Genomic DNA, 14,490 nt, shown 5'->3' on the forward strand with positions numbered 1-14,490 from the left:
CATCCTGTGGCACTTCCAGTATTCTTGTGAAATCCTTAATGTCAGTCAATTGCTTGCCAGAAATCAATAAACCTCCACCTAGCCTTAGTTGTGCAATAAATATTTAGGTTTTATGCACAGAGAAAGCAATTATTTTTAAAAATATTTTCTGATTTGGAATCAAGCAGTCTTTTTACACTGTTTTCAACTTGACTCCATCTTGTAAAATCCTGTCCCATTCTCCTAAAGGCTCTGAGAAAGCTGCTATTGCACATCTTAAAATATTTTTAATCAGATGTTTAATGACATACTCATTTTAAATTCACCAATGCTAAATGTAAATAGCCTTACAAAAAATATAGAAAGTACTAATATGCTCTTTGCAGACAATTAGGAGCTTGGTAGAAATATTAGCAGTTTTTTTTCTTCTCTCCAGAAATTTAGTTTAGAAGTTAAATACATGAGATATAGTTGCTACAACACAGCCTTTTGAAAGTAGCTAAAATATGCAACAAAGGATGTTGTCTAGATTTGTCTCTTGATAGGTTATGATTACAGCCTACGTAGTTACTCCAGGAAAGGATACGGCAGCTTGAAGTACCTTGATCTTTGCGCTAAGTACACAAGCAGGTGGGCTGGCTGTAGAGTAATTGTGGTCAGGTGACAGTATCTGTGAAGCAGGTTGCTAGCGTAGGTGGATTACGCCATGCTAGTGTGTAGGCAGGAGTAATTTACTCTTCCATGTGACAAAGAGGTGGGTGTTGCACTATAGGTTGGCTTTGCCTACCAGTAGGTCGTCAGTTTCAGTCACTGAGATAGAGGAGATAAGGCATTCAAAAGCTTTTTTTCCAGAGGCTCAAATATGGGCAAGTATGCATAGTTATTGAACTCGCTCATTTGCTGCAGAGCTGACAAGTCACTCCCTACGTACAGGCATGTTGAAGTACAGGTAGGGCTTGAATGAACTGGTTCAATACTGAGCTGTATGAAAAGCTTTGTGAGCATGCTTTGTTAATCTGTGAAACTGGGGATCATCTTAATGCTGTGTCTAATGGTATTTTGTATGTTCTAATCAATCAGCTTCTGGGCCGTTGCGCAGCCAGATCAGAATCTGATGAGGTTCAGCTGTGAAGGCTACACCAAGAAATATGGTAATTTTAAAAAATCCATTCCATAGCTTTTTGTGTAGACCTGCAACCAAGACTTTGTGATATTTTTTAAAGTAACTGCAGTGCAGTTCAGGTGTGAATTCATATTGTTACAGAGTTCTGTGTTGTGTATTGGCCTATATGTTGTGTGGTTTTATGTTTAAAAAGTGACAGTTTGCCTTAGAGAGCCAAGGTGAAGGTGGACTGCTGAGAGCGTGGGAGACGGACTGAGCATGTGCAGAAAATGATCTAAAAATTTCTGGACTTGGATGATAAACCACCAGTGGGGGTGCTGTGGAGTGGAAGAAGGCCCAGAGCATGAGTCATGCTCTAGAGGACAGTTTAGAATGTTGGGATTTCTAAAAGGATGAACATTTAAAAGGCAGCCAGAAGGATCCGGACCAAGCCAATGGTTCCTCTCTCTGCAAGCAACACAAGACAACTTCGAATTTTGTGCTCTCTCTCTCTCAAGGATCTTTTGGCTTCAGTTTACCAAACAAACTGAATTTTGTTTATGATCTTTTCTTCGGTTGAGATTGAAATTTTGTGAGTCTTGTGTGTTTTATGTTTGTTTTGTGTCTAAGTTTTTCTGTGGGCTAGTTGGAAGTGTAGCTTAGACTTTGATTACGTATGTTATAGTTTTACACTGTTATAGAGATTTGCATAGTAACCAGTGGGCATTGTTATAAAAGGGGGATTTTGAATTAAAGTTTGAAGGTGAATTTTTGTTAACAAAGTAATTGTTCATCTTTACCCCTGTGTGATATGCCTTCTTTGTGGTTGCTGGTTTGATCTTGTAACAATATAATATACACTGAGATTTATTGTATTTTATGGAACAATCAGGTTTATTAGTAGAATGTAACACTTTGTCTTTGAGCCAAACAAGATGTTTAGAATATGAACAGGATAATTTTATATACATGGCTTTTATCATTTTATGTTGCTTCTCTGATCCCTACTGTATTTGGAATAGTGTAATGAAATTAACCAACAAAGGGTGATCTTGAATCTTGCTGTGTTCAAGCTGCCTGCTTGTTGAAGCAATTACAACAATCACATCCCATCTTCCTTACAATTTTCACAAAATGGTAATAAATAAATTCTTCCCATTTATCGTTGTAGTCAGACTCACAAAGGTGAGTGCATATTTTACATAATTTACAATAAATAGGGTGTTTTTGCACTTGCTAAAGTACTGAGTATGGTGTCAATCTGTTACTTTTAAGTATGAAAGTCTTTCAGGAATAGCATTCTCTAATCTCTGGCCCCTTGTTTTTTAAAGTACTGGCTCTCTCTATAAGAGACACATGCACCTTCAGTTCTGAGCTGAGTGTACTGAAGTTGCCATTGGAAAAGATGTTTATCAGATTTTCAGGTGGTTTTGTTCATGCTAGAATACTTTCCCTTTATCTTCAAATGATTCAGTTGTGTAATTGTGCGTCTTTCTTCACATGCTGTTCTTGATAACATATTTTGGTAGACTATGCACAATGGGAAGTTCCACATAAATGCACTTTCTAGGACATTCATCAGCTGATTTTTCTGTGCTGTCCACTTTGGACAGTCGATTTGTATGTAATGGCATTCTAGTGCCTTAGCTGATGCTCGTTAATTTACTGCAACAGAGATTAGACCTTGTGATTCACTTTTACATTATTCAATAGTTTCTAAACAATGCATCAATGTATCTCTAAATTGCTGTTTAATATGACCAACTCCATATTTCAGTTAATTGAAAATTGTCAGAAAGATGATATATTTTTGTTGCAATCTGATTTGACGATTATTTGTTATTCTGCACAATTTGTAACTTGTTTGTTTCATGTACATTTGTTTCAGAATAATCGACAATGAAATGATATTCATAATTTCTAATATTTGGTTTTGATTCTTATCTTCTTGAAGAAGGTGTCATTGATGAGAATCATCTTTTAAATTTGAATTTCCATTTTTTCCAGAGCTGTTGGCCCTCATTTGTCCCAGGTGTGGTCCTAGTAGCTGGTTCTGTGGAGGGAAAACAGTGGGCCTTAGATTCGTAGGTGAAAGCTTGCTTCCAGTCATTGGAGGACTGAGGAAAAGTAGCACAGTCTGGCCTGACCTGAATGGAGGAAAACTAACAGTGAGAGACAGTGTTGGGAGAGGAAATGAGACAGAAGAGTGGGAGGAAGTGGGACGGCAAGATGCAGCAGGAAGAGGAAAAGCACAACTGTCTACGCATTGTCATAGGATGGAGTGGGGTGTGGGATTGCATGAGGAAAGATACAAGGTGGAAGTGTTCTGTAATGGTAGAACATGCAAATAGACAATGGCTTTGAGGAAACCAAGAATAGAGCAGTGGATACAGTAGACATGTCACTTAAAACTGGTCAAATAATAGAATAGGGAAGCAACAGTTTAAATTTTTGAAATAAGAAGAGAAAATACTATAAATATTTGGGTCAGGAAATGTCTTTCTTTCCATTGATGTGGCAGACCTGCTGAGTATTTTGACTAAATGCACAAAATTGTTGGCTATATAGCTTTGGCTCCTATGGACACTGTGGGACCTGTTGTGACCATAGGAGCCAAAGCTATATAGCCAACATTTCAGGCCTAAACCCTTCATCATTGTATGAGCAAAGTGCAGGAAATTCCTGAATCAAAAGGTAGGAGAAGAAGGGGGAGGGGCATAGGCCAAAAGCTAAGAGGTCACAATTGGACATGGATTGGAGGACAAGGGAGAAAAACTGAGAATTGATCTGTGAATGGAAGAAAAAAGACAGGGATAGGGAAAGAGAGAAAGGGACAAGGGGAGGGGATCTGGAGGAAAGGAGACATAGGGAAAGGGAATGAGGGAGAGTGGGGGATGAGCTAATGGAAACTGGAGAAGTCGATGTTAATGCCATCTGGTTGGAGGATGCCAGACAGAATACGAGGTGTTGTCCCTCCAATTTGCAGGTGGTCTCAGTCTGGTGGTGCATGAGACCATGGACAGACATATCAGCAAGGGAATGGGGCAAAGACTTGAAATGGGTTGCCACTGGGAGATCCATGCCATTGCAGTGGACAGAGCAAAGGTGCCCAATGAAGCGATCTCCCAGTCTGCATTCAGTCTCTCCATTGTAGTGGAGACCAGAATGGGAGCACAGGATACAGTAGATGACCCCTGCAGATTCACAAGTGAAGGGTTGCTTCACTTGGAAAGACTATTTGGGGCCCCAAATGGTGGTGAGAAAGGAGGTATGGGTGCAAATGTGGCATTTGTACTTTGTACTTCGAGCAGCTACAGTCTTTTTTTGTTTTCATTTCAAATTTAATTCTTATAGTGATTTGTTTTTGTAATCTTTAATTTTTAAATTTAGACATTCAGCACAGTTACAGGCCCTTTTGGCCCATGAGCCTCTGGTGCCCAGTTACACCCAATTGACCTACAAGCCCCAGTACATTTTGAACGGTGGGAGGAAACTGGAGCTACTGCAGAAAAACCCACATAGATACAGGGAGAATGTGCAAACTTTTACACACTTAATTTTTTTGTTTTTAGCCAAAACTTTCAAGGTTCAAAATCAAACAAAGATTGTAGAGAGTATAAAGCTGATGGTCTCAAGCATATTAAAGTAAAATATGCAATGTTATTGAGTGGGAACCTGGTGAAAAATCACTGAGCATTCAGATGATGGGACACCGACTTTAAAATGTTTGAAGAGTTGTGATTTATAGGAGTGGTGCTAAATTTATTGTTCTATTCATTGCACAATGTACATATGTACTGAAATTCTTTGATGCAGCTGAATAATAACATTTTTTTAAAAAGCTACAATAATATACAATAAATTAAAGAGATAATGCATGCAAAGCATAGATGATAAATAGTCACAGTTTCATAGTGGCATAAAAAAAGTGGCTTTGCAATAGAGAATACGATCCTTTTTGTGGTGATGCAGCAGTCCATGATGAGTATAACAAGAGGAGGTTCAAGAGCTTGTTGATGGTTGGAAAGAAACTGCTCTTGAACCTGGAGGTGTTGGTCTTCAGGCTTCTATATGTTCTACCCAAAGGTAGTAGTGAAAAGAGGTTGTGACCATAGTGATGATATTGCCTGTTTTCTGAGCAGATGAAAGGACAGCTGAGTAGTGGAATAGTAAACTCCAGAGTGTCAAAATGGCACTGACTGAAGTATGTAAACATTCCTTGAACATCATTTACAGTTGGAGCAGCTTTGTTACCATGTACATTGTGTACCAAGTGATTTGCAACATCATGCATCCACTAGAGGGAGTTGATTTTTAAAAAAATCATTTGCAATACCTCTTAGAGGAATGTGTGACCAGAGGTTGTAATAGAGAATATTCACTGTGCCTCATTTTAGGATTTAGGGCTAATAGCACGTAGCCTGTTATCATAGCAATATTTTAAAATGATTACAGTGTTTGCATGTTCCTATGGATAAGGCACTTCCTGGTGTGATTCATCCTTTCTGCAGTCCCCACACCTTTCCCTTCCATCCTATTGGAATGCATCCTTCTCAGCCCTCTGCTTCTTCTTCCGATCACCTCCAAGCCTTTATTCCATTTTTTTCCACCTCTCACCTATATTCACCTGTCAACCTGTGCTCCTCCACCCACCCCCCCCCCTACCCCCCCCACTTCCCCCAGCACTTTCATTTGGGTGTCTGCCAGTTTCTTGCTAATTTCTGGCCAAAATGTCGACTACCTTTTGCCTTCCATGGGAGCTGCCTGATACATTGAGTTCCTCCAGAATTTTGTGTGTTTCTTGTGATTCACCCAATCTCGATGTAATTTGTCCATGAAATATAAACATAGAAATATAAGAGCAGCAGTATTTCATTTGGCTTTTCAAATCTGCTCCACCATTCAATACAATTGAGGCCAATCCTCTAAACCAGTGTCACGTTCCTGCTCTCTTCCCCCCTTATTTTGCTCAATATGTGATCTTCAGGGGCAGCACATTTCATTTGCTGAATAGCAGAAATTAGACAAAAGAGCAAAGATTTATAATTTGGGATAGACTGGCATACAGTTCAACAAAAAGAATATCAAGGAGGAAATAATGACACCTGTAAGATTTAAGGGGACATGTCTGCGATTGCTAATTTATATTTAATAATGTAGACACAGTTTCAACTAAGGACAGCTCCCAGATTATTCCTTTTTTTTTAAACTTTATTTAAAATTTTATGACATGATTAAAATAAAAATTACATTTAAAGAAATAATAAAAAATAAGATTATAAAAATTAGAATACTACATTATTAAACTACACAAATTAACCCCCCCCAATAATTATAACACAACATTAATCACCTAATTTAAAATTAGTCCAACCCTCCCCCCCTGCCAGCTTATTCCTGATTTAATTGCTGAGCTCCAGCTCAAACCTTTACCTTCCCAGCATTCTGCCTCCTCCTTGGTTTCATGTCCAATCAGTACTCAAATGATGCATCTTTGGAATTTTCACTCCCTCCAGCACAAGTTCCTTCTTCCCCAATTTCCATCTTCTCACCTTGATTGCCTGTCCTCCTATTTTGTTTTCCTGACCATCGTACCCTTCATTTCCCAGCCCAAAACATCCTATGTGGTCACCATGGAGCAACCTCTTTAATACTGTAGGGCTTCAAGCAGCAGTCTGTTTAAATAGTCATGGTTGCCATTTACCTTTGCTTAATGCATGCAAATACCAGTGGCCCTTTCTTAAATCAAGGATGTTTTAATTCTGCATTTTTTTTATTTTGGGTTGACTCAGACTCGGTACTAGCACACTCAGTCATAAAATCATATAGCATGGAAATACAGACAACCAACTGACACTACAAATATGTCATTTAATTTCTCCCCACGATCCCAACATGGAAACTCATGAGTAGCACATTTAGCGAACATTTTTACAGCGCCAGTGATCCTGGTTCGAATCCAGCACTGTCTGGAAGGAAGGGGCTTGTACATTCTCCCCACGACCTGCGTAGGTTCATCTGGGTGTTCTGGGCTCCTTCCACCTTCCAAAAACATATGGGGTTTGTAGGTCAATTGGTGTATTTTTGTGGCACAGGCAGTGGACTAGTATGTCTAATTTTTTTTTTAATAGAATGTCCAAATTCCACTTGGTGTGCATTGGAAGACGGGAGTGAATCTGGGTCACTGGAGCAATAAGGCAGTGGCTCTTGCAACTGCATCACTTTGCTACCCCCTTTAGTGCCCCAAAAAAGCATACAATTCAAATTCTGCTCCTTGTCTCAAATAATTACCATGCAGAGAAAACATAGAATTAGGCTTCAAGCTTCAGTCTGAAATGGATTGAGGGCAACTTTTCATTGGCAGGTGATTGGTTGTTTGCTGCCAGAGTTTTGGAGGGACATTATCAGATAAACTTGTAAGATGTTAAAAACTAAAAAAAGAGATGATTAAATATGGTCTGGTTATGGATGGATATCTTTAACCCACTACAATCAGGGAGGTGCAGGAGCATCAAAATCAGGACTGCCATGCTGAGGAATATATCTGCCACCTTAGTAGGTGGTAGGAAAGGGTGGAATCAAACAGAGGAGGCTTATCAAGCTAGACAATTGGGGGAAAGCTCTGGAGCAGATGGGTTGCCCAATTATTATGAACACCAATGAGTCATATACTAATTGTGCCAGGCTCTCAATACAGTCTTGCTCCGTGAAGGTAGGGTGCTTTGTTTCCTTCTTTAGGTGTCGTGGAAAGCCCATGAGTTTCTGCACTAGTTAGATTTGGGAATGAAAGCTGGGGGAAGAAAAGAGTTTGAAAAGGAAGGTAGTGGTGAGGAAAAGGAGTTGTGTCGCTTATTCTTCCCAACCATTTTGATCAATAAGACAGTGCTGCTCCAGAACTTGCTATGGCAATGGATTGCTAAACTAATCGTGTAAAGGTAGCACAGTGGCATAGAGGTTAGCACTGCTGCTTCACGTCTCCAGGAACTCTGCTTCAATCCTGCCTTGAGTTCAGTCTGTTGTTCAGGGGTTTGCAGGTTCTCTCTGTGACCACATGAACTTCCTCTGGGTAATTCAGATTCTTTTCACATCCAAAGGATGTGCCAGTTTCTCAATGCATTTGCTTCTGTAAATTTCTCCATGGGAGATGAGTAATAGAATTGTGGTGAAAATTATGAAAGAAAAGTTTCTGGGAAATGGGTAGAACCGAACTGGTCTGAAAGAATGGCCTCAAATTATGATAAATATGAAAATGTAGATTTCTTGAATTCTGCTGTGATCTCTTAGACATCTTTTAGCCTTTAGAAGGATGTGGGCTTCTGAAGAACAGGCAGGAAGGTGGAATTAAAGCAAATATCAGCCATGATCTTAAGTTACAAAGCCGGTTTGAGCAGCTGAATGGCATCCTCTCTTCCTATTATATTCTGGTATATCTGTGAGAAATTTTGGTGAAGCTTGGGAGAAATTTATCATTTTATAAGGAGAAATATTGAGTGGAGTGGGTGATCCTTCAAAAGAGATTAATTGGTTATAGTGATTGCAGGATCCACAGGTAAGATAATAGGTAAATAAAGCTTTGTACTGAATCCAAAAGTGAAGTCATTATTTTCATAGATGACAATGAATTGGGTCTTGGGATTTCTGTTATTCACAGAGTAATCAAAGTGGTAGATTCTTTTTGAGCTAAATATCCTAAGTTGAATGACTTAAAAGGCCCGTGAGTGACATTACATTTGCCCTTGACTTGCTGGGATCAGCTCAATGTGGTGAGGTCAAACTGCATCAAGAGATATTGAACAGTCATGGTCAAATGTTGGAAGTAATCCAGAGAGGGGAGGGCAGAGGTAATGCCTATCTGACTTCAACTGGCTTATCTGGAAAGAGAAGGGTTCAGTGTCCATAAAACATCAAGCTCACGTAGAGACAAGGGGTGACATCAAGTGGCACTGCAGTTGGTGCCGCTCTTTCACCAACCAGTTCCAGGAACCTAGGTTTAATCCTGACTCAAAAAACAACCTGCTGGGTCTGAATTCTTCATCTCCCATTGAACTCGACCCATGGAGCTCCTCCAGTGGGTTGCTTTCTTTTGCTCCAGATTCCTGCATCTGCAGCCCCTTATCTCTTCAGTTAAGACTGACCTCATCTGAATGGAATTTTTCAACCTCTATGTGACCACATGAGTTTCTGCTGGATACTCCAGTTTCTTCCCACATCCCTTTAAAGTGGCAAAAAAAAATCAAAGAAAAATTGCGAAACATTTGAGAGGAAATAAGCAGCAAGGCATAAAAGTAAAGAGGGGTTATTCTGCAGTACTCTCTGGACTCCTCCGGTGCTGTAAAACGCAAGGAGAGTGGGTAAGAACAGAGACTGGTGAGTCACATTACGAGGAGCTCAAATTAGAAAATAATATTGATGAGTTATGGTATCTAATAATATACAGAGACGCTGTGCAATTAAATTGTTAAGTTAGTACTATAGTTTATGGTTAGAAAATGTATAATTTATTGTTTTGATGGTCATGCATATTGAATTATAGAACGTAAAATTAGTATGTGTGAAACTTATTTGAAGAAGTAATATACAGGAATTTTCCGTGTCTGGAATGTGGAGATATTGTGTTTCTCGTTGCACTGGATTTGTAGTTGAAATGAGCAAATGAGTAGTTATTATAGTTATATAATTTAATATTTCTATGTTTGAATGAGAGCATTTTTTAAAGGGGAAGCCATGTGGAATACATAGATGTGAATGTGAAGGAACTGTGCCATGTGGTATGTCTTTTAATATATTTTATACCAGGCATCACAAGGAAACAATATTTATTTATTTGTTTGTATAATATGAATACTTGTCCTGAATATATATTATTAGTCTGTATGTGTGTTATTTCTGGGTGCGTGTATGCATGTTTTGCACTGAGGTCCGGAGGACATCGTTTCATCGGGTTTTACTTCGACAATCAGATAACAATAAACTGGACTTGAAATATGTTCTGTTAGTAGCTCTAACCTTGCTACTTGCCTTAGTGAACAGCTAAACATAGGATCCAGGGTGTAATGGCCAGTGCATGAGTTCCACACATCAAATTGTCTGTAAAGCCCATTTTTAACTGAGTCACCACCTGAAAATGTTTGTTGTCACCACTTTGCATCCACAAACTTGTATTATTCATTCATTCTAAGGCATTGAATCGTCTGTATTCTATCTGCCGTACCTGACACACAAGTGGCTCTTAGCAAATCAAATCTATCTCCTTTATCCTCGACTCTTCACTCCACCCCAGGCTCCCAATAAAAATGGAAATTATGATTCCAACCACTGACACAAACATCAGTTAAATTCTCAAAATATGAATTCAAGAGTATAGATGTACCTTGCAGTCCTCTCCAAAGGGTTTCTGGATTTATCATTTGTTGTCTAGTTTTCTTTGGCTTGGCTTCGCGGACGAAGATTTATGGAGGGGGTAAAAAGTCCACGTCAGCTGCAGGCTCGTTTGTGGCTGACAAGTCCGATGCGGGACAGGCAGACACGATTGCAGCGGTTGCAAGGGAAAATTGGTTGGTTGGGGTTGGGTGTTGGGTTTTTCCTCCTTTGCCTTTTGTCAGTGAGGTGGGCTCTGCGGTCTTCTTCAAAGGAGGTTGCTGCCCGCCAAACTGTGAGGCGCCAAGATGCACGGTTTGAGGCGTTATCAGCCCACTGGCGGTGGTCAATGTGGCAGGCACCAAGAGATTTCTTTAGGCAGTCCTTGTACCTTTTCTTTGGTGCACCTCTGTCACGGTGGCCAGTGGAGAGCTCGCCATATAACAGGATCTTGGGAAGGCGATGGTCCTCCATTCTGGAGACGTGACCCATCCAGCGCAGCTGGATCTTCAGCAGCGTGGACTCGATGCTGTCGACCTCTGCCATCTCGAGTACTTCAACGTTAGGGGTGTAAGCGCTCCAATGGATGTTGAGGATGGAGCGGAGACAACGCTGGTGGAAGCGTTCTAGGAGCCGTAGGTGGTGCCGGTAGATGACCCATGATTCGGAGCCGAACAGGAGTGTGGGTATGACAACGGCTCTGTATACGCTTATCTTTGTGAGGTTTTTCAGTTGGTTGTTTTTCTAGACTCTTTTGTGTAGTCTTCCAAAGGCGCTATTTGCCTTGGCGAGTCTGTTGTCTATCTCATTGTCGATCCTTGCATCTGATGAAATGGTGCAGCCGAGATAGGTAAACTGGTTGACCGTTTTGAGTTTTGTGTGCCCGATGGAGATGTGGGGGGGCTGGTAGTCATGGTGGGGAGCTGGCTGATGGAGGACCTCAGTTTTCTTCAGGCTGACTTCCAGGCCAAACATTTTGGCAGTTTCCGCAAAGCAGGACGTCAAGCGCTGAAGAGCTGGCTCTGAATGGGCAACTAAAGCGGCATCATCTGCAAAGAGTAGTTCACGGACAAGTTGCTCTTGTGTCTTGGTGTGAGCTTGCAGGTGCCTCAGATTGAAGAGACTGCCATCCGTGCGGTACCGGATGTAAACAGCGTCTTCATTGAGGTCTTTCATGGCTTGTTTCAGATTCATGCTGAAGAAGATTGAAAAGAGGGTTGGTGCGAGAACGCAGCTTTGCTTCATGCCATTGTTAATGGAGGAGGGTTCAGAGAGCTCATTGCTGTATCTGACCCGACCTTGTTGGTTTTCGTGCAGTTGGATAATCATGTTGAGGAACTTTGGGGGACATCCGATGCGCTCTAGTATTTGCCAAAGCCCTTTCCTGCTCACGGTGTCGAAGGCTTTGGTGAGGTCAACAAAGGTGATGTAGAGTCCTTTGTTTTGCTCTCTGCACTTTTCTTGGAGCTGTCTGAGGGCAAAGACCATGTCAGTAGTTCCTCTGTTTGCGCGAAAGCCGCACTGTGATTCTGGGAGAATATTCTCGGCGTTGTCTAGTACAAAACATAAAAAAGGAGTCGGCCATCCAGCCCATCAAGCCTGCTCCGCCATTCAATGAGATCATGGCTGATCTGATGATCGGCCATCTCCACCTACCAGCCTTTTCTCCATATCCCTTAATTCCATTACTATGTAAAAATCTATCCAACCTTGTCTTAAATATATTCATTGAGATAGCTTCCACTGCTTCAATGGGTAGCAAATTTCATAGATACACCACCCTCTGAAAAAAGCAGTTCCTCCTCATCTCTGACCTAAATCTACTACCTTGAATCTTGAGTCTATGTTCTCAAATTCTAGATTCCCCTACCAATGGAAACAACATTTTATTTATGCCTTTCATAATTTTATACTCTTTGACAATCATGTCATGGCTGGTACTTACTATGCAGAAGGAAAGTGTGTCAAGGCAGGCCTTGTTGACCTCAAGGATCAACAGGTGCCCTCACCTCACATCTGAGAGTGCAGGCAGATGCAGTCTGTAATCTTGTATAACAAGACCTTGCCACAATTTACCATCAAACCAAACCAGTGTTTCAGGATGATCAACCGCATTCAGTGGAATTACTTTCCCTGACTTCATCAGCATTACCAGTTCCCCCTCACAACACCAAGACCCTGGGAATGATCACTTGCCAGAAAATTCTGTAGGCCAGGCATGTGATTGTTAATCTTAATCCAACTCTTTATTTACTGAAGGTACACTACCATTTATTCAGAATTGAAGGAAAGCTGTGCTTGGGTGTATCAACACCTCGATGACACACATCTTCCACACTTAGAAATGTTTTCCTTCCCTGAGTAGTACTGTGGACAATATTTAAGATGCTCCCATGGAAACAATGCTGGAGTTCCCTCAGCACAGCTTTGCAATCATCAGAAAAGCAGAATGTCACCCCCTTGACAGTAGTTGGACAAAGGAGCAATAATACTGCCCCTAAACTCATCCTCCATTCATATATGATAATAAAGAAAACCTTCGTCTCCTTGATGATAGTTCCCATGCCAACTTCTCTTCATTACTGATCATTTTCATGTCAGTTTCTGTGCAAATCATGAAATCTAGAACCAAAATAACAATGTGCCAAACAGAACATGGAGCCCATCAGGAACGAATGTATCGAAATGAAAACAATTGAATAATTGACTAGTTTCTCTTGTGCCAGTCTAGTGATTGCACACTTTATTACCTGGGGGCTGTGTCCACCCAGTGCAGCAGCCACACAGGAGATGGTGGTTCCTTGGAGTGGAGGTGGTCACTGATGGACGAAAGGACACTGTCAGAGTGAAAATGGCAGTGCTAATTTTGCCAAATGTTATCCTTCTGAGAGCCAGCAATCACTTTGAGTAGCATGGGGAACCTGCATGATGCTCGGCTGGCTGGAATGTTGTTTGACCTCCTTAAAGTGGATTTCACACAGGAATGGTCTTAATGAGTGGCTGAACAGGTTCAAGGGGGTTTATGGTTTCCTCTGGCTTCATTCTTTTTTTTTCGTTAAATTATCCTAGTTGTGACCTTTTCATGAATGTACCAGAGATTTCTGAGCTTTGCACTTAAGTAATGAGAGAAAATCACGACTTTAATCAGCATTCAACATTCAGGTATAAAAATAATGCAGTTAGTGCTGGTAGAAGATGGACAAGAACATGGTGACGATCCAAAGCAAGTTCAAGTTCAACTTTCAAGTTAAAGCTCATTGTCCCAAGAACTAAAATACAGTAGAAAAAAAGCTTGTTTTGCATGTTATCCAGCAGGTCCATGCATACATAAGTATAACAAATAAAACAGATTACAGAAGTTGCTGTCCTGGCACCAATCCACGAGACTCACTATCTCGCTGCGATGTTCTGTCTTTTATCTGAGATCTATGTCCAATGGTAGCATCATGTGCAAATTTGTAGATGGAGTTGGGACGGTATTTGACTACACAGTCATGGGTGTACAGAGTGTATAGTAGATGACTGAGCACGTCATCCAACTGGGCACCAGTGTTGAGGGTGATCGTAGAGGATATATTGTCACGCATCCTCATTGATTGTGGTATGCAAATCAGAAAGTCAAGGATCCAATTGCAAAGGGGTGCATTGAGGCCAAGGTTCCGAGTTTGGATACGATTTTATTATAATGATGAAGGCAGAGCTGTAGTCAGTGAATAATAGTTTGACACCAATGTCCTTGTTATCCAGATGTTTTAGGGCTACGTGTAGGGCCAAGGAATGGTGTAAATATATATCTATATATATATCTATATATATCTATATATATAGATATATATATAGATATATATATAGGCTGGCTGGGAGTCTGGAGTTAACATGAGCCATGACCAGCCTCTTGAAACACCATGATGATGGTTCTCAGAGCCACCTGTCAGTAGTTATTGAGGTCCATTATGTTTTTCTTTGACACTGGGATGATGGTGGCAGACAGGCCAATAATGAAAGCCTTTCAGATTTTATCTAATACTTGAAAATATCTGTGTTTTTTTCTT

The 14,490-nt window shown here is 40.7% G+C and overlaps 1 long non-coding RNA gene across 4 annotated transcripts in view; it reads left to right on the top strand.

The window, feature by feature from the left end:
* Positions 1-972: 972 nt before the first annotated feature.
* The window catches only part of LOC138738663 (uncharacterized), a 104,033-nt gene continuing 90,515 nt past the window's right edge, over positions 973-14,490 (top strand). For all 4 annotated transcript variants that reach the window (XR_011341661.1, XR_011341662.1, XR_011341663.1 and 1 more), the window contains exon 1: positions 973-1,130. This is a non-coding gene — a long non-coding RNA (uncharacterized lncRNA). The remainder of the gene's footprint in view (positions 1,131-14,490) is intronic.

The sequence above is a fragment of the Narcine bancroftii genome, chromosome 7 (assembly GCF_036971445.1).
Source record: "Narcine bancroftii isolate sNarBan1 chromosome 7, sNarBan1.hap1, whole genome shotgun sequence".
Classification (NCBI taxonomy): domain Eukaryota; kingdom Metazoa; phylum Chordata; class Chondrichthyes; order Torpediniformes; family Narcinidae; genus Narcine; species Narcine bancroftii.